Source organism: Pristiophorus japonicus, unplaced genomic scaffold (genome assembly GCF_044704955.1).
Source record: "Pristiophorus japonicus isolate sPriJap1 unplaced genomic scaffold, sPriJap1.hap1 HAP1_SCAFFOLD_81, whole genome shotgun sequence".
Taxonomy (NCBI): domain Eukaryota; kingdom Metazoa; phylum Chordata; class Chondrichthyes; family Pristiophoridae; genus Pristiophorus; species Pristiophorus japonicus.
The window spans coordinates 772,037-793,838 of NW_027254729.1; the positions used below are offsets into that span (position 1 = coordinate 772,037).

At 44.7% G+C, this 21,802-nt stretch overlaps 1 pseudogene; it reads right to left on the bottom strand.

The window, feature by feature from the left end:
• Positions 1-21,802, bottom strand: part of LOC139257140 (zinc finger protein 585A-like) — a 1,288,295-nt pseudogene that overhangs the window by 449,742 nt on the left and 816,751 nt on the right.

A 21,802-nucleotide genomic window follows, 5' to 3' on the forward strand; every position in this document is an offset into this window, starting at 1 on the left:
AGCAGCCCTGAGAGGAAAACTCAAACATTGGAAATGTAATTACTGAATAGCTACAGTTAAAGAAGGCAGCCACATCATAGATTGCGGTAGAGCAGCCCTGAGAGGGAAACTCGAACATTGGGAATGTCATTTCTGAATGAACACAGCAGTGCAAAAGATATTACCAAAAACTCCATGCGATCTCCAGTTTGGCCTGATGGTTTTTGAAACAACAACCCAATTGCTGGGAGAATACAGCTGGAACCGTTCATTTGTTAATTAATGTGAGCAGAATTGTCCAGTTTTTGCAGTTTCAAATTTGAATCACAACAGGGACATAAATTGGCTGTCGTCATCTGTTTGTTCAAGTTTTAACAATAACTATTTTGAGCGATGTTGCAACCTCAATGTCCCCGTGGAGAGCCCCCAGGGTATAAGTTAAAGGCGCTGGAATTGTACCGCCACAGAGTATAATTCAGGGAGATTGCCTGCAGCACAAAGGGGCACATCGTTTTAAGCAGAAAATGCTTCCAATTCAACATGCCCAGCGAATCTGCTACATGATCATTGCCGTCATTGGTGTTCCTGGTAAGTGACTAACTGCCGAACAGAACGCAGAGAGTCGGGATAAATGGATCCTTCTCAGGTCTGAAATCAGTGGTTAGTGGTGTGCCACAGGGATCGGTGCTGGGACCACAACTGTTTACAATATACATAGATGACCTGGAAGATGGGACAGAGTGTAGTGTAACAAAATTTGCAGATGACACAAAGATTAGTGGGAAAGCGGGTTGTATAGAGGACACAGAGAGGCTGCAAAGAGATTTAGATAGGTTAAGCGAATGGGCTAATGTTTTACAGATCGAATACAATGTCGGAAAATGTGAGGTCATCCAACATGGAAAAAAAACAGTAAACGGGAATATTATTTGAATGGGGAGAAATTACATCATGCTGCGGTGCAGAGGGATCTGGGAGTCCTTGTGCATCAATCCCAAAAAGTTAGTTTGCAGGTACAGCAGGGAATCAGGAAGGCGCATTGAATGTTGGCCTTCATTGCAAGAGGGATGGAGTAAAAAAGCAGGGAGGTCCTGCTACAACTGTACAGGGTATTGGTGAGGCCGCACCTGGAGTACTGCGTGCAGTTTTGGACAGCTTTCTTAAGGAAGATTATACTAGCTTTGGAGAGGGTACAGAGACGATTCGCTAGGCTGATTCCGGAGATGAGGGTTTGCCTTATGATGATAGATTGAGTAGACTGCGTCTTTACTCGTTTGAGTTCAGAAGGATGAGGGGTGATCTTATAAAAACATTTAAAATAATGAAAGGGATAGACAAGATAGAGGCAGAGAGGTTGTTTCCACTGGTCGGGGAGACTAGAACCAGGGGGCACAGCCTCAAAATACGGGGGAGCCAATTTAAAACCGAGTTGAGAGGGAATTTCATCTCCCAGAGAGTTGTGAATCTGTGGAAATCTCTGCCCAGGGAAGCAGTTGAGGCTAGCTCATTGAATGAATTGAAATCACAGAAAGATAGATTTTTTGCCAATAAGGTAATTAAGGGTTATGGGGAGCGGGCGGGTAAGTGGAGCTGACTCCACGGCCAGATCAGCAATGGTCTTTTTGAATGGCAGAGCAGGCTCGAGGTGCTAGAAGGCCTACTCCTGTTCCTAATTCTTATGTTCTTATGTTCTTATGTAACCATTGAAGTTGTGCAAATCTGTTTTTGAGCTGGTCTCTGGTTTTGCTCTGTGACTGATAATTTTAAATCCTTGACTATTGGTCACGGGTATAGAAACCTGAACGGTGATATCATTCCGTTCAGTCAAATTTCCTGAATAACCACTGCGGTTTGATTGCATTGCAAAATCTGAACATAAACTTGTGTTTGAAACGAACCGGCTGCTTGAATTATTCAGCTATTGTCTTTAGTGGAATATTGTGTACTTTTGAATTAGTCCTTGTTCCGCGCAACTATCTGAGAGAAGGTATGTGTAGTGGTGTCTGCACTGCAGGATATACTGAGTGTCTGCCTCACGTGGAACATCATACTCCCAGTGATCATGTATTACTGGGAGTGTGTGTCACTGTAGGATAGACTGAGTGAATGCCACGTACCGGTGTGGAACTCCGTTCCCCTTTGACCATGTATTGCAGGAAGTGTGTCTCACTGTAGGATGTAATGAGTGTGGTTCATTCACAGGTGTGGAACACCGTACCACAGTGACCATGTATTACTGGCAGTGTGTGTCACTGTAGGATGTACTCAGTGTGCGTCACTAACCGGTGTGGAATACCGTACCCCAGTGACCATGTAATACTGGGAGTGTCTGTCACTGTAGGATGCACTGAGTGTGTTTCACTAACCGGTGTGGAACACCGTACCCCAATCACTATGTATTACTGGGAGTGTGTGTCACTGTAGGATGCACTGATTGTGGGTCACTAACCGGTGTGGAACAGCAGTACCCCAGTGACCATGTGTTACTGGGAGTGTCTGTCACTGTAGGATGCACTGAGTGTGGGTCATTAACCGGTGTGGTACACCGTACCCCAGTGAGCATGTATTACTGGGAGTGTTTCACTGTAGGATATACTAAGTGTGGGACACCAACCAGTGTGGAAACCGTACGCCAATCACCATGTATTACTGGGATTGTGTGCCACTGTAGGGTGCACTGAGTATGGGTCACTAACCGGTGTGGAACACCATTACCCAATTGACCATATATTACTGGGAGTGTCTGTCACTGTAGGATATACTGAGTGTGGGTCACCAACCGGTGTGGAACACTGTACACCAGTGACCATGTATTATTGGGAGTGTCTGTCACTGTAACATGCACTCATTATGGGTCACTAACCGCTGTGGAACAACGTACCCCAGTGACCATGTAATGCAGGAAGTGTATCTCACTTAGGATGTCATGAGTGTGGGTCACTATCCGGTGTGGAACACCGTACCCCAGTGATCAGGTATTATAGGAAGTGTGTCTCACTCTAGGATGAACTCAGTGTGAGACACGAACCGGTGTGGAACGCCGTACGCTCGTGATTATATATTATAGGAAGTGTGTCTCACTGTAGAATATGCTGAGTGTCGGTCACTAACCGGTGTGGAACACTATACCCTAGTGACTGTTAGCGTTAGTGTTTTCTTAGAAGAATCACTCAACACTCAGAGTCGGTTCCAATGCTGATGCAGCTTTTATTACGCTCAGCGGGGAGGAAAAACTCAGGACCGTATCCAGGTTTCTCTCCACGGAACAAAGGGTTACATGCACCTTTATATGTTTCACAACAGTTACAAAACAGTTTACTACAGCTACACAGCCCATCACGGCTGGACACAAGCCAATCACAACGATTATAGATTAAATATAGGTTATTTTAACCCAATAGAATTCCCCTAGTATCCAGGGAACCATATGTTCGGTTATTGTCAGCTTGGGCTGATCGATGACTTTATAGGTTCTCTCCCTAGTTCTTTCATCTGGGAGAAATAATTGGTTTATAACCTTGTTTACAGGAGATGGTTTCCATCTTACCTTTCTTCCTGGGGAATTAATTGGTTTATGACCTTGTTCACAGGAGATGGTTTCCTTCTTATCTCTGTCTTCCCGCATCCCAGGCATTCCTACAGTTGGCCTCACAGGGTTATTGCTTGGTCATTGAACGTTCAACAGTTCACAGCTTGACTACCTGATTTCCCATCATGCCTGGGCAGCCATTTTATGTGTGTGTCCATTTTAAGCTTATGTGAGTTTTGATATATCTAGCAGGTGCCTAATGCTTAGTATTCTGGTATATTCTAAAGGTGCCTACCTCCTACAACAACTCCACCTTTCGGTAAAGGGACGAGTCCTAGTCCTCTTTTAACCGACCATTCGACCTTTATTAGATTTCGTGCACGTCCCGGTACTCCCTGCCTCAACGTGCTGGCGAGTCACGCGGTTTCAGGAGTCCCGGTTGCTTAAATCGAATTGACAAAGGCCAAATCCTCCTGCCCCCTTATAAAACAGGCTTGTTTAGTATCCGGGGAATGGTGATTTGTCCGTCTTCGTTGTGCGTGGTGTCTGCATGCCTGGCAGGCCATTACGCCCCATGTTATTGCTAAGATCAATTGTATCCCGACCAGTATAAGTGAAATTATTCGAATCCATGGGTGGATGTTCACATTTATTCCCCAGTCGCAGACCTTTCTCCACCAACTCTGACTTTGTAAGTCTACCTCGGTATCTTCTTCCAGTACTTTGATTTTAGTTTGCAGTTGGTGATATAGTTTTACAGATTGACCCACTCTGAGCCTCAACTCTCGTAATACTTCGGTTAGATGTGGGATAGGGACCTGCTCTGGCTCGTCATAATCCTGTAAATGATCATGGAGCTGATCGATTACTTCAATAACTTCAGACTTCCGGCGCTTAAACTGGGTGATATGCACTTGCCCGATCGCGACAGGTCGTAGTGGTGTAAAGCAAAAGTTTGGCTGCGGTATAGGGCACTGCAGGTCATTATACCGGTATGAACGCTCTGTGGTAGAGACGCAGTATCTTCCCCTCCCTCCGTAGGCTGCCCTCGCGAAGTGCATGTGTGCGGGCACTATTTCTAGTACACACCCGTCGGTTCGGTTAAACCCGCACTCGTCTCGCTCCCCTCTGCCCACCGGGTGAGGACATACTGTGATTTCCGCCTTTTGCTTACAATCTGCTAGGGAAATCCCGGTAAATATGTTGTTTCGACGAACGGCAGAGGTGGTGGTCAGGTAGTAGCGTTTGGAGACATTTTCCCGTATTATTCCGATATTCTCTCGTTGGTATAGGGGGAACGGCCCTGAGTCCGGCGTGACTATAGGGATCGTCAGCACTGTACCTATCCCGGTAGTCCTACCCATCTGGCAATCTGGAATTGCTGGGTATACTCTGGTCAGTCCCTTCAGAGTACAATTATCCAGTGTCCCCCTTTGGTTAGCCAACTGAGCTAAATCTTCCTGTTCTCTATCAATGAGGTGATTGATGGTTCTGGCGTGAGCTTCCAGGACTGAGATGCCATCCAGCTGGATTTTGGCACCCTCCTTTCCTAGGTTGGCTTGGTCTTCCTGGTTTTGCTCCACCCTCTCCAATAACCCCTTCATCACCCCTCTAAGCTGTCCCACCCTCTCATTTAATCCTTGTATGTCTATCGAGTTCACTGCGGAGGTCCCTGTATTGAAAACGGTAGCAACATCATTAACTATTTTCTTCTTCATCCTGGGGGCTAACCCCTGTCCCCGGAACCTACTGGCACCCATTGCATCGGCAGCCTGCTGCATTACAACTTTACTTAATACATTGTAGATCTTCCTTGACTGTTCTGTACAGAATTCCGGCATCTGGATGCCTGAAATATTGATCAGAACAGGCACAATTTCATGTCTAACATTATCATACAACAGTTCCCCCTCGCTGTACATTACAATCCCATTCTCTGGTCCCTTCGTAGTTATGGGGCAAGGCAGTTCCTCCGACAATGTAGTGATTCTTATGGGGCGCGGTGTCGGAGGGGGTGAGAAACATACATACAATGATATTGCAGCCGCCCCCGCCTCCTCGTAATACCCACACAGCCCCATTCCCTTCTTGCGGATGACTGATTGCTGGGATTGTCCCGGAGGCGCGCAAATTATGCCGAAAGTACATTCATCAGGCCCTTTGACATCCCTCCATTTAATGCATCTGCTCCTTATACCCGTGGAGCACTGTACACATACTCTTATTCTTATTAGGATTCTTATTAGGATTCACTTGTAACCATGCATTAAAATAAGTCCTGTCCTTGCTCCAGTCCTTGGCTGCAGGGATGCACATTCCGTCCGTTAAATTAAACAAGACTCCATAGTTCATATAGTTTTTTATTTCCAGCGTGCTCTGCTGTCCGTCGGTGTTGCCCAGGGTACGTGCATGTCGCAGGGCTATCCATATTACGAGTAGTGCCGTTCGTATTCCCATTCCGGTAAGTATTATCTGTAATTTTAAACAGACGGCCTGGTCGTCACCAGGGGTTAAGTTTTTTGCTCTACGAGTGTCCCTGTCACCCTGCAAAATCAGAAGGACAAGGTTATAATCGAACCATTTCGAGCAGAATCTGTAGGGCGTGCGCCCGTGTCTTTACCCACTTAAATATTACCCAAACTCCTATGACCAAGGCCAAAGCTATTCCTCCAAACATCGCTGTCTGCTTTACCGTTAGGTTGGGTTTGTGGACTACACCTACCCACCGTGGGGTACATTGACTCTATTGCCAGAGGTGATGGTGCTATGGCTGCGCACTGCACTATCCATCTAGTCCTGTTATCTCTTCCAGCCTGTTTATCTTAGCTTTTAACACTTCAATTTATTTTATTGAATATCTATTTCTTTATTGTATCAGGCAAGTATTATTACATAAGCTAGTTCTGTTTTTATTTTTGTTTCCTCTGTTAGGTGAGTCTTTTTTTTTCCCTATTAAGAAATCCAAATTAATAATGTTCAGTATAAAACGGCTGTGAATAGAAAGGGTTAACTCCTTTCCAGGTTTGTAAGAAGACCTGATGTCATTACGTGACTTCACGTAATCATCTGAAAAAAAAAGTCTTTGTGCCTTCAAAACTGGCTTCGAAATTAGGAATCCGTTAAAAACAGCATAAATCATTAGAGTAAACTCCAATGTTTTCTTAACTTCTAATTCAAGTACTTGCCAAATAATTTTTTTAAATTGTTTTAAAACAAGACCACACATACAATAGCAATTTTGTTTACTGAAATTCAATTCTGTTTTTTTTTATTTCTCTCTTTCTCCTCGTTATCTTCAAAACCCTCCTGCTTGTTTAGACTGTTCGGGACATTTTTGATAAACACTGTCCATTTTGGAAATCTTTTCAAACTGCATTGAAACTTTTTCATAATTGAAAATTCGAATCCATGTAGAGTGTTTTTTACTTATTCCAATTTAGTAAGTTATGTCTTTTTCCATTTAGTCCGTTACATCTTTTTTTTCCTTTCTTCAAATTAGGTTTTGTATTTTACACGGAGGGTTCGTAACTCCATAAAGTTGTTAATTTAAAATCATTTGTTTACTTTCAAAGTGGCGTCTTTATCTTTTTCTTTTTCTCCATAACTGGCATGGAGTCCAGCTTTGTGAGTTTGAGTGCTGCCTTTCGTTATCTCAAAATGCTCCAGTTTCAAAGTCGTTACTAAAGCTTGCTGTTTTTTAACATTTTCCAAAAGTTCCTTTTACACCTTCACAGATAGCTCGCCACTTGCCCAGGAGTTTGACCTGATCAGATTTAATTTAATCTTTTTTTTTAAATCCACCTCAGTATTTCCTGTGCCTTCTCTGAATATCTCAAAATCCCAATTCAAACTTTGTAATTTCAATCTTTATTTAAAACTTTTTTTTTAGAAACTCTTTTTTTTTAAAGCATTCTTTATCTCATTCCGAGACTACATTTATGTCTTTCAACCCTCATGTTTTCTTTCGGCAATAAGTGAGCATGTCAAATAAATATTTTGCTCAACAAACCAATTCTTTATTTGTTTATTTTCCTAGCTCCGTAACTTATCATCCGAATAAATCTACACCTGCGTTTCTAACTTAAATGTCTTAAAACTTCCCACATACAGGACAACATTACAAAGGGTTAAAAAAAGACTTTCACTCTGTTTCTAAAATAAACAGACACTTGCATTCCTCTTCCAACCAGGCTTTCGGAACATGAAAACATAAAAAAATTCATTCTGCAGTCAAAAATCACACAGACACTTCTCACTCAACGATCAGACATTTACAACATTCTCTCTTCTTGTTTTGGCCGGCTCTATTTTTGGATCCATGACCTTTCAGGGAATTCGTAGTTTTATCTAAATAATTCCTCACATAACTAATTCCTGAGGATTTCACCCTGCTTTAATTTTTTCAATTAATTCTTTTGTTTTTCCGCCAGGTGGCGGGTAAGCGACCCTTCTGGTCCCCACTCGAGTTTACTTGTTTTCATGGCCATTCCTGGGTAGGACTAGTACCGTTAGGAATCTACTCTCAGACGTCCGCTTTCTTTCTAGCGCGACTTGTAGTAAACTGTCTCTTGGCTACTGTCTGGTCACAAGTTCTGCTGTTACACACACTTATACAATTCTTAAAAACGTGTTTAAGCAATTCCCGCAGTGCTCTACGTATCCTAACCGACTACCTACCACCGCTCAGCCCGTTGGTCCGACCCTGTTCACAGGTTGGATTCCGTTAGCCGCTGTACACCGCTTGGTTCTACCACGGGGTATTTCAAATTACACTACTGGGTCTGGAAGATGTCTCTCGGTATCACGATCCCACGGTCTAAATGTGTTCCCTACGCCTACTTGGTTCCTGGCCGTCACGTGGGACAAAAGTCCTCTTAATTCAGGCTCAGGCTAGGCGTTTGAGATATTAGACCGTCTCCTCATGTCGATCAACCAGCTTCCACCTTCCGCACCCTTTATACTTAAAAATTGTTTTTTATACTCACCCGGGTTTTTTCCAAGGGCGTCCAGCGACTCCGGGAAATCCCGTCGACTACGCCATTGTTAGCGTTAGTGTTTTCTTAGAAGAATCACTCAACACTCAGTGTCGGTTCCAATGCTGATGCAGCTTTTATTACGCTCAGCGGGGAGGAAAAACTCAGGACCGTATCCAGGTTTCTCTCCACAGAACAAAGGGTTACATGCACCTTTATATGTTTCACAACAGTTACAAAACAGTTTACTACAGCTACACAGCCCATCACGGCTGGACACAAGCGAATCACAACGATTATAGATTAAATATAGGTTATTTTAACCCAATAGAATTCCCCTAGTATCCAGGGAACCATATGTTCGGTTATTGTCAGCTTAGGCTGATCGATGACTTTATAGGTTCTCTCCCTAGTTCTTTTATCTGGGAGAAATAATTGGTTTATAACCTTGTTTACAGGAGATGGTTTCCCTCTTATCTTTCTTCCTGGGGAATTAATTGGTTTATGACCTTGTTCACAGGAGATGGTTTCCTTCTTATCTCTGTCTACCCGCATCCCAGGCATTCCTACATTGTCCTCACAGGGTTATTGCTTGGTCATTGAACGTTCAACAGTTCACAGCTTGACGACCTGATTTCCCATCATGGCTGGGCAGCCATTTTATGTGTGTGTCCATTTTAAGCTTATGTGAGTTTTGATATATCTAGCAGGTGCCTAATGCCTAGTATTCTGGTATATTCTAAAGGTGCCTACCTCCTACAACAGTGACCATGTAATACAGGAAGTGTGTCTCACTGTAGGATTTACTACGTGTGGGTCACTATTTCTTCTACTTCCGCTTCTGAAGCGTACCCTGGGAATCGAGGGTGACTCGATTCCACACGAAAAATTTGTTCCCAGTGGGTTAAAGGATCCAATGCATGACCTACATTCTCTGTCACAGGTCGGGCAAACGCTGTTGAAGGAACGGGATTGTGGGCTGCCTGGGTTGCTGTTTGCTCCTTCCGCTTCAGTTTGTTCTGGGCGACAATACAGGAGGTGCTCTGCGCCGTGCGGATGCTTTTCCTCAATTTGCGCTGGTTTGTGCCAGGGATTGCCAGGTGTAGGTGGGGGTGATGCATTTCTTCAAGTAGGTTTTGAGTGTGTCATGGTGCGTTTCCTCTGCCCACCTGTGGCTCGCTTGCAATAACGATTCACCGAGCGGAGCGTTTGCTTTTTGAATCTCATGTCAGGCATGCCGACGATGTGGCCACCCAACAGAGCTGATCGAGTGTGGTCAATGCTTCGATGCTGGGGATGTTGGCCTGACCGAGAATACTGACGTTGGTGCGCCACACCGGCCATTTAATTTGCAGGAAATTGCGGAGAAAACGTTGGTACGTCTCCAGTGTTTTGAGGTGCCAGCTGAAATATTCCATGTGTCAGCAGTATACTGGAGGTCGGGTATCTCTACTGCCCTGTAGACCATGAGCTTGGTGCGGGGTTTTGAGGTCCTGGTCTTCAAACATTTCCTTCCTCGGGCGTCCGAAGTCTGCACTGACACACTGAAGGCAGTGTTGGACTTTGCCATCAAAGTTTGCCTTTGTTGACTGTAGGCTCCGGAGGTTTGGAAAATGGTCCACATTGTACAGTGCATTGCCCTGCAAACCCGAGCTGCCCTGGAACTCGCAACGGATGGCGAGTTTCCCTGCGCCTATCGGCGCTGATACATTCTGAGTGCCCCATTTACAATTTTATTCACTCGCCATTCACACTGGAAGTCCGCTCGCCCTCACCGGCTTTGGGCTGGGAATTGCACGTTGCTGATCCTGATCCTGACCCCAGTGAACTGCCCCTGCTGAAAGTACAAGTGCTGGGCATCTGGTCTGAACAATGTTCGATCTCCACTCTCCAATGGAGCTGGTATGGGAGCTCGGATGGTCCCTAGCTATGCTGCCTTTTCTTGTGTTACAGGGAACCTTCGTTGTTCCAATTCTCCTCCGGTCCCCTACTTCACATATTGTTCAGATACAATGATGACTGAGTTTGCGCAATTTCCTTTTCGAGCCATCAACTGGAAAATGTCCTAACTCGCACAAAGTCATGATCACCCATCACCTTACCCCTATGCTTTCTCACCTACATTGGTTCCCGGTTAAGGAACGCCACGATTTTGAAAATTATCATCCTTGTTTACAAATCTCTCCATGGCCTTGCAGCTCCCTACCATTGTAATCTTATTCAGCCTCACAACCCCTCAAGATATCTCCGCTCTTCAGATTCTGCCCTCTCAAATATCCCTCATTATACTGCTCAACTATCGGTGGCCTTACCTTCAGCTGTTTGGACTCTAAACTCTGGAAGCCCCTCCCTAAACCTCTCCGCTTCTCTAACCATCTTTCCATTTTAAAGAAGCTCCTTGAAATCACCGTCTTTTACCAAGCTTTTTGTCATATGCCTTCATTTTTTTCTTTTTTGTATCGGAGTCCTATGTATCTTTGTTGTCCTGTTAACATTGCTTTGAAGAGCCCTGGGACTTTTAACTATGTTAAAGGCGCGATATAAATAAAGGTTTTTAGTATTATTAATAATAATTATTAATATTAATATTATTAATAATAGTAATAAAAATAATTAAGTAATCAACCTTGCTTCTACTTTACGCCCCTCTCTCTCCTTCACATGGCCCCTCTGACACTACCCTTCCCTTCCTCGACATCTCTAAGTCCATTTCCGAGTGTAGGATCTCGACAAATATCTACCATAATCCGGCCGACTCCTACAGCTACCTTGATTATATGACCTCTCACCCCGCTTGCTGGAAGGACTCCATTACCTTCTCCGAGTGTCGCTGCCTGCGTTGCATCTGTTCCGATAATGCCACCTCCCACACCAGTGCTTACAACATGTCTTCCTTTGTCGGAGCTGAGGATACCCGTCCTCTGTGGTGGACAGGGTCCTCGACCGTGACAATCAAATTTCCCGCATTTATCCTCAGCCGAGGATTCCCCACCACTGTGCTGGAAAAGTCCCATCGCAGTGTCAATCCAATTTGCTGCATTAATTTCATCGCCTCTGATCCTCCCTGCTAGAACCATGATAGGGTCCCCATGTCCTTACCTTGGACTCAACCAATCTCCACTTTGAAAAGTTCATCCTCCGCCATTTCTGCCCCTTCCTTCTTATTCCCACCACCAAACACATCCCCTTTCAACATTCCCAATGGATCGTTCCCTCCATGACAACCTGGACCACAGCTGAATCGCCTCCAACAGTTCTCCCCTTCCACCGGACCTTCCTATGAAAACGTAGGAGAAAGAAGACCTGCCCTTTCACCTGCATTCGTTCCATCGTCCAGGGCCTTCAATGTGTAAGAGTGATTGACTTATATTTCTTCCAATGTATTATACTGTATTCGCTGTTCACGATGCAGTCTCCTGTAGATTGGGGAGGATTAAACAGAGATTGTGTGATTACATTCCTGAACTTCTCCGTTCTGTCTGCAAATGTTTGTCTCTCCCTCCCTGTGTCTAACATTCCCCGGTCACTTTCCACATCAATTCTACATCCCACTGCCAGTCTGACATCTCTATCTTCAACATTCTAAAATGTTTCCCTTTGTAACTTAATGGGGAAGAGCACCACATGTTTTGATTATCCATTTATTAAAAGCCGAACATAAAACTGAGTTTAAACTTTTCAGATCAATACTATCGCTCCCGTTTCCTCAGACAGCATGTGCTGGTAATGAAGGATGTCTTCAGTACAGCCATTGGAATTGGAGGAGGTGTGTGCAGGTGCTTGGGACCACCTCTCGGTGTACGGCAGGCGGGCTGGTCCGCACCTCTTGGATCTACTGATATTTCTCTGCCACATTCCTTGGCCATGGGAGCCTTCTGATCTTTGCCAGATTTATTTGCTCCCCACCGTCCCACCGCCCCACTCTGTAATCCTGCTCTATCCACCTACGTCTCTTCTGGACTCATTTCCTGTTCCTTTAGTTGTCCCATTTTTGTTACAACATCATCCCTTTTGTCGTTGAATCACTCCTGCCCACCGTCCCATCAAAGACATTCAACTTGTTCTTTCCTCCTCCGACCACAACTTTATCTGCCTCTAACATTGCCTTAAAACTGTTCATCTCTCGCGGATTCCAGTATTGAAGAAAGGTTATCAACTGAAACGTTAACTCTGTTTGTCTCTCCACAGATGCTGCCTGACATACTGAGTGTTTTTAGCTTAATCTGTATTTTATCAGATTTACAACCGTTTGTCTGGGGGTAGTCTAAGCAGAGGGAGAGAGAGGGAGAGCGTGTGGGGCCTTGGGGAAGGCACACCTGCGTCTCCTGGCCCACAACCAGGGCCGTGAAGGGACTTCCATTGTCCCCGAAACTGTCCTCGGCTCACTTTAAATGCCCGGTATCCCGAGGCCTGGGAATCACAGCAAACCAGATTTAAACCCGTAAAATAAGTTAAACCGTAAAATAGTTAAAACCAGAAGCTGCCATCCCCATTAATACATTTATATTGCCCACCCGCCCGCTGGGATGGCTCGGTTTCCCTCCAACTGCACCGTGTCTGCTAAACTTGGAAGCAGCGGGTTGGAGGTAGGTTGGGTTGGGATGATATACTTTACATGTGAACCCCTGACCCGACGTCAAGCCGGCCGTTTTTGAGCTAAATGACAGGCCTTACTGTCTGGGCTCAGTCACCGACAATGTGTGACCAATAATTGACCCTCTCTTTTCCCTTCTGTTTATTACAGTGAATTTAGTGGCGATTGTGGTCCTGTCCCGGGAAAAGTGCGGGCTGTCCACCTGCACCACTCGCTACCTGGTGGCCATGGCAGCAGCGGATCTACTGGTGGTCATCACTGAGGTCATACTGTACCGGATCAGTTGGTATTATTTCCCGGGATCTTTCCTGGATATCACCCCTGTGTGTACTGTTATTTATCTCCTGTCCCGTGAAGCCACTGACTGCTCTGTCTGGTTCACCGTCACTTTCACCTTTGATTGATTTGTGGCCATTTGTTGCCAGAAGCTGAAAAACAAATATTGCACCGGGAGAACTGCGGCTGTGGTTCTGGCCACAAGCTGCATTCTGCTCTGTTCAAAAAACGTTCCGCACTACTTTACACTTGGACCTGCATTTATAATCGACAATGTTCCGTGGGACTGTATCCCAATCCCAGCCTATTATACTGAGCCCGGATGGCTGGGATTTGACTGGTTTGGTATGGTTTTAATCCCACTGCTTCCATTCGCTGTAATTTTGTTGCTCAATGCTCTGACAGTCAGGCACATTTTAGTGGCCAGTCGAGTCCGAAAGGGACCTAGGCGTGAGAGAAAGGGGGAGAATGGCAGTGACCCAGAGATGGAGAGCAGGAGGAAGTCTGTCATTTTGCTCTTCACCATATCCGGCAGCTTCATGCTGCTGTGGCTGGTGTATGTTATAGATTTCTTATATCATAGCATTACAGGAACATATCCCGGTGATTACAATGATGCTTTAAAAACCTTTCAACACGTCTGATATATACTGCAGAATTTAAGTTGCTGCACAAACACATTTATTTACGGGGTGACCCAGTCCAAGTTCAGAGAGCAGTTGAAGAGCGCGATGAAATATCCGGTTACCTCAATTATACAATTAATTAATGGCCAGAATAACTGAGCAAAGCCCAGAGGCGGCTCGCAGTTTTTCCAGTACAGGAATGTAATATTTAGCCCCAAATTTCCATCCACTGAATTACACCAGGAATGACTGGTGATCTGATAATACACCCAGCGACAGGGGCAAGCACGGTGTTTCAGATACAGCACCATTCCTGATTGACATTTCCCACATGGTCTTTTGGGACAGCACCACGAGATTGTTGCATTCAGTTTGAGCTCTTCTGTAAAGGGTCACTGCAGCTATTTAGTGCGGCTATACATTGCATCTTCCTGAGTGAGAGGATTGATAATAGGTCGGCAGGCAGGGCTAGGCTCCAGTTCAGAAGATTATATGATATAGAACATAGAGCAGAGAATCAGGCTATTCGGCCCAACTCATCTTTGTTGGTGTGTGTGCTCAGCACTCGACTAGAAAGTAAGAAACTGAATGAGGCAGAAGAGCAATGTAGGACGTGCCAGATTGAGGAGGCGGTTCAGACCATACACACCCCGCACTTACATGGAAAAGAGGTCTTATATCGACTTAGCAAGCACCTACCTTCAGAAACTGCGCTTCCACAAGTTGGTTATTACTGAAATATGCCCTATCATCAGGGCAGAAATGCAGCCTGCCAGCACCTTCATCACATCACTGCCCGTCGAGGTTAAGGTCACCACAGCACTGTCATTCTAGATGTCCGGTGCCTTTCATGCGTCCACGGGAACATTTTCCGTCTGTCCCAACATGCCACACATTGCTGCGTTAGAACGGTCACAGAAGCCCTGTATGTGCGTAGGATGGAATTGATCAGCTTCACTATCAAAAACGAGGCTCAGATTGACATGGCTGGAGCATGCTACAGCATTGCTAAGTTCCCCAACGTTCAGGGAACAATACAAGGTACGCACATAACCATGCGATCACCTTCTCACGGCCCAGAGGTTTTTCGCAACAGAAAAAAAATTCACTCCCTGAAGGTGCAACTAGTTGTGGACCACAATCCGATAATTATGGCAGTGAATGCCAAATATCCGGGCAGCTTCGTTGACGCTCATATCCCTCCGTGGGACTGCTGTCTCTGACATATTTACCAGGCAGCCACAATGGCAATGCTAAATGCTTGGTGACAATCGATATGGCCTAGCGATCTGACTGATGACTCAGCTTCGTGATACGCAAACCAAGGTCGGGAATAGATGCAGCCGGAGCCACAGAGCCACACGCAATGTGTTCCAGAAAATCATTAGTGTGCGTCAGCAGCTCAGGTGTGGAGCTACAATGCAACCCCGAATCAGATAGCTCAATTCGTGGTCGTGTGCTCCAATGTGCACAACCTGACTATCAGGAGAAATCAAGAGTTGCCGCAACGGACCGATGGTCCACTTCAGGAAAGTGAGGAAAAGGAGGACGAGGAAGAGGATGGTGACTTCCGACCAGACAATCACGTTGACTATGCAACCATTCCCATACCCCCCCTCCAGACGGCAGGTGGCTGTACGGCTGCATGATTCTTACGTCAGCAGCTCATAGATGAGGGATTTCCCTGAAAGAACCAAGCTCTTATTGACAAAGCTGACACACTGCTGTGTGTGCAGCTCACACATTAATGGTGGGCATCACATTTGTGCCAGTTAATGTTTATGTTGATTCAAGTTTAGTCTAATTATAACCTTTTAGGTTAAGGAATGACTAGAGCGTAATTGTCCAGCTACCTGAGACAATGCTCAACAAGGTTTTGGTAAATAAAAAAACATTTAACACGACCATTGGTCTGAAATCATAAGTGTCACTGGCAAAAATACCTCACCCCACCACACCGCCATTTTTCGAACACTGACATCAATCAAATATTCAACATCTCCAGCAAAAAAGAACACAAATGCAAATCAGCAGGTGGGACCCCTCCCCGCATACATTACAACGAATTGCATACACCGAGATGGAGATATAACAAAGCCATCACCTGCGAGCCTGCACTTCACTTTCCTTCCCCCTCCAACTCTTCTCCCCACGACTAACCCTGCCCCTCCATAATCCACGCCGCCTGGCCGAGGCGCTCCTCAGACGGTGCCTCACTTGGGGGGATTAAGGCGTGGTCGCACGGATCCGGGAGTGCGGGGTACAGAGGTGGCAACATTCTCGGATCCAGAAGCAGGATCTTGCTCCAGCATCTCATGTGTCATTGTGTGACAGCGGGGTACCGAGGCTAGGGATGGAGTACCATGCTCTGGCACCAATGGGAGGCCTGTGCCACGAGTGTTCCTGCCTACCACCTCCAGGGTCTACACCATCCATGGAACGTACTCCGTCAATGTGCTGTAGATTCTGGCCAGCTGTCGGTATATGCCCCCTAATGCCTGCAGGATCTGGTCACCTACGTCTGCAATCTTCCTGAACAACTGTACCATCTCTCCGCTCTAATCTGGCGCTTGTGGAGCAGACTTACCATGTACAAATAACGTCCGCGGGGTCGGCGCTGTCCTGGCGACATCCGGGGTGGTCTGTGGTAAGATGCCTGGGCACAGAACCTCCAGAGTGAAGGTGGAAATGGCCGTAGGAGCACTAGATGGCCTTGGGGTGGAATGCCTTTTGGAGCGTGGCGATGCAGACTCCACAAACCCGGCACTCTCATCCGTGGAGAATAGTCCCAACTGATTGACCGGTGAGAATCAGTGCTCCTCAGCATCAGGTGCAGAATCGTCCGGCTATTCCGGCCCCGCACCCCCAACTGCTGGCATCTGTTGTCTTGCCCTGGGATATGCTGCTGGCTGAGCTGCAAAATAAAACGCGGTTATTAGAGGAGAAGGGGGTGCTAGGGTCACAAGGTCTTTCCAGCGATACACACTGCATATGCGTGACCAATAAATTTCACCTTCATCAGAGACATCACATTCCAGGCCCATCAACACATTCTGCATTGCAATGCTTCTCACACGGCCTGCAGTATTGATAGCACAATTTTTAATACCAGCTATCATATATTATTGTTCAGATATGATTGGGTGTGGCATCAATTGAACTTGCATCAGCCAATGGTGTATACTTTACTCACGTGGCATCACTTCATAGTCTTCAGCTGCTTCTATAGCCGTCTGGGGATGTCTTGCCACGAGTGTCATCATCCGCTCCTCTATCTTCGTGATGTCGTTGGTGACTGGTGGCCCTCAACCGTTCGCTTCTGCTCAGACCTAACCGTCGATAGCATCTTCTGTAAAACGTAACAGGACGACATGGCATCAAATCATTGTGTGATATCATTGCTAGGTAATATCACACAGACTGATACAAAACATAACCGACAGATGGAATCACGATTATTAAGATAATTATTATCCTTGACCTAAAGACATGCACCGTGAGCGCAGGCTTTGAGTATAACATTCCCGGTAAATTGAAAAACCCTCACCTGATGATAGTCACTCATGACACTTACAAATCAAATTATACAAACACATATGTATATGTAAATAAATGTCGTAGTTACTCTTGCTGATCCCACAAGGTCATTCCATTCCTTGCAGCATTGATGGCACTCACGCACCTCGTTGATCGCCGACGAGACCACCTCTGCTATCTCGGTGCATATATTCTGGTCGTCATTTGGGGTGGCTTCCCACGCCCTCCCTGGTTAAAATCACCGCAGCGTGACTCGACGTCTTGCATGAGGGAGGCATTTGCCACTTCCGACAACCTCCTCGCTCTTTTGCGTCCTCCAATGTGCTCCTTTCCCAGCTCACTGCTCACACCAGTGTCAGTTTCCACAGCGTGCTGGCTTCCCTCCTCCACTCGCTTCATTATAGTCACGAAATTCTTCCAAATATCTGGCTGGTAACAGTTATTCTTTTTCGCGGATTTGTCGTAAAGCTCGAAACACTCCCTCCCTCCTCCAAAAGCAGCCACACCACACCCACACACACGTTCGCTCGCTCTCAGCTCCCTCTCTCTCTGTCTCCTCTGATACGCATGTAATGATGACCTCTGACTCCCTGAATCGCGGGAATCGAGCGTGGCCATGCTGTTGCTCAGGACAGCTACACGTTATTGCAGAATTCAGAGATTTAACGCTAAGGCCCATTTCATTTCGCTCGCAGAAACGCCCAATTTTCAAAATGGAGTACAGGGGCTTTGAAAATGGGCGACAAGCCAGCGATCTGAAAACACATTTTTACCACCCACGTCGGAAATGACGCCCATTTTTGGGTGATCTGCACAAAAGCAGAAAATCTAGCCCATAGTGTCAGAAAAATGGGCCGCTGATTTAAAACTGAGATGATGAGGAAGTTCTTGTCTCAGTGGGTTTTAAATCTGTGGAATTCTCTGCCCCAGAGAGCTCTGGAGGTTGGGTCATTGAATTTATTTCAGGCGGAGATTGACAGATTTTTTAGCGATAAGGGAATAAAGGGTTATGGGAAGCGGGCAGGAATGTAGAGCTGAGTCGATGATCAGATCAGACATGTTCTTATTGAATGCTGGAGCAGTCTCGAGTGGCAAGGTGGGCTACTCCTGCTCCTATTTCTTATGTTCTTATGTTCCTGCCAACGACCACACTTCACCATTTTATCTGTAATTTTTAACCTGCCATCTGTCTGCTCTTTTCAATCTGAATTAGAGTATTGCTGTAAGCGAAGGGATTGAATTTGAACTGAAACGACATCAGGGAATTGTCGGATCAGGTCAGAGGCTTCTCTGAAGTTCTCTGCCTCTCCAGCCTGAATACATTCCAGCACATTCAAGACCCAATCAAATCTGCTGGTGATTTAGGTCCAGTTTTAGGCGACACTGAAATTGTTTTCTTTTAATGCAAAATATATATCAGTTAACAGAGTTAGGACTTAATTTTATATGCAGGAATGAGTCTCAGTTCGAAGGTGATAATTTGATAGTCCATTTTTACCGATGATGAGCCACGATCTTATTGAAGAGTGGAGCAGGCTCGAAGGGCCAAACGACATACTCCTGCTCCTATTTTATAATTTCTAATGTTCACCAGTCAGTCTGTTCCCTCCTGAAGTCTAGTACTGTCGTCCTCATTGTTTATTACATTTCCAAGTCTCGTATCATCTACAAAGGTCAACATGATGCAGTTTATACCCAATTCTCATTCATGAATATATATCAAACAGGCCAGTACTCCTAATCCCGACCGCTGGGGGAGACAACAGTATAGCTCGCTCCACTCTGAACACCAACCAGTACCCAATGTTGTCTGTTATCTGTCACTTAGCCAAAGACATGAGCATACTGCCCTGTCCCTTTAAACCCAAGCATTAGAATTTTAGCAACACGTCTATTGAGTGGCAATTTGAAAAACGCCTTTCAACAGCCCTTATACTCATCATCAAAAACTTAATATTTCTAGATATATCTAGATTCCTACAAAATTGTATCATCTCGCACTCTTCTTTAAATTCAATTCCAACTTAACTGCACAGCCGACATGTTTCCTAGTGTGTATTGTGAGCGGATCTTTAGAGAATTGTCTCTTAAATATTTGAAGCAAAGCCTCAGTTTACTGATTAAAAAAATTGATAATGCAATACAGCAACTATTTACAACTGTGTGAGATTTTAAAATTGATGAGGAATCCATAGAGTTTATTGCTATTCGATGAGGATGTTCTTTATTTCATCAAACAGAGCCACTGCCGTGTTTACATAAACCTCACGTTTTGTCTTTACATATCTAATTATGAACCCAATATCCTCCGCTGCTCCCCATCTCACCCAATGTCCTCAGCTCCTCCCCACCCCACCCAATATCGTCAGACCCTCCCCACCCTACCCAATATTCTCAGCTCCTCGCCACCCCACCCGATATACGCAGCACCTCCCCACTCCACCCAATATCCTCAGAACCTCCCCACCCCACCCGATATCCTCAGCTCCTCCCCACCCCACACAATATCCTTAGCTGCTGCTCACCCCACCCAATATTCTCAGACTCTCCTCACCTCACCCAATGTCCTCACCTACCCCACACCCACCCCCCAAATATCCTCCGCTCCTCCCTCCCTACTCAATATCCTCCGCTCCTCCCTCCCAAACCCAATATCCTCCGCTCCTGCCACCAATGTTGATTCTAATTATTTGTACTGAGTGGGCCAGAAATTTTTTTTAGCGCGACCTTTTCACCGCTGGGCAACATTTACAACAACATTATTTGCAACAACTTTTACAACAATGACAGCAGCAGCAACCACTTGAAATCATATATAGATTAATGCCATATTGGAAGCCCACCGTTTCAGATCATGAGACAATCAGACACGCTTCGATATAGGGTTTACACAACTTATCTGCTGTTTAATTATAATCCTCTATAAATGATCTCCAGTGATTCATTTGCACTTGTATTGCCTTATTATCCTCTAGTGCTACATTTAGTGACTTGTGTATCTGTACCCAGAGATCCCTTTGCACTTCTACCTCATTTGTTTTCTTTGTTTCCAAGGGTAGGTTCGGTCCGTATCTCTCCGACCAAAATGCTCCAAATCACACTTACCTTTATTGAAAATCGTTTGATACTTACATTATCATTATGCACGTTAGTTTAAGATAGAATTAATGAATAGTTTTTAGTTCGTCATGTAAAAAATATATTAAAAAAGATAACTGATCACAAATGAGTGGGGTAAAAATCAACTGCATAATAATGCATTAGCACCACATAACCATCACTCAGTTACACAGTTATGCATCGAAAAACATTCCAAAAGCCCAAGGTGAGCTGAAAGAGCCATATATATTCGTGCAATTTGTATTAATTTTAAATTTGTCAACCTTTTAGCTGCATCTCTCATGTGACCATAGTAATAGCGGAAAAAGCAGCAGAAATAGAGACTTTCCTAGGATGCTGATATCATGCACGTCCACATAAGTAATTAGAATATTAATCATAATACAAACAGACAACCAGCACATAAAATTACTGTAATTCTTTAGTTCAAGGTATAAAAAAGTATTGAACTAAATGGACCGTAATTTCCAACTGCAATCACATCCATTAATAAAGGTGTCTTTCTTGAACCAGCCACACGTCATGTAACATGTCAGAAATGAGGCACGTAATCACAATACACATGCACACTGTGCGTCACTGAATTAAAAACCAAATACAGAAAGAGCTATGATTTAAAATAAATAAACAGACATATTTCTTCCTGGACTGGAGAACCAATCAGTCTGACTTGGAAATGTTTACTTATATGGTGAAATAAAGAAGTTAAAACACAAATATTTCTTCTAATGTTTTTCTCTCAAACATTTGGCACTATATTAATCCCTGCTCTTATTACCAAAAGTCTTGAATTAGTTTAGGTATTTCCCAATTAAATAGTGGGAAACAAACTTCATTGTACTCTCAATTTTATTCCCCTATTTCAAACATATATACCAAGTGGAAATTGTACATTGTCACTTTAATAAAAGTATTTTCTGTGTCGTTCTCAAAAAACAAATAGTGTTTTCTTCTAATGTCGCTTCCTGCTATTTTATACACCATTACATAACTCTTGTTTCTATTAACATTCCATAAAACGTTTATGAGGAAATCTATTTTTACATTTATCAAGAGACTTGTTTGGACTGTAGAACGACAGACAAAATAAAATCGTTCACAAAAGCAATAAACAGCGGATGCTGGAATCTGAAACGAAAACAGAAAATGCTGGAACAACTCAGCATGT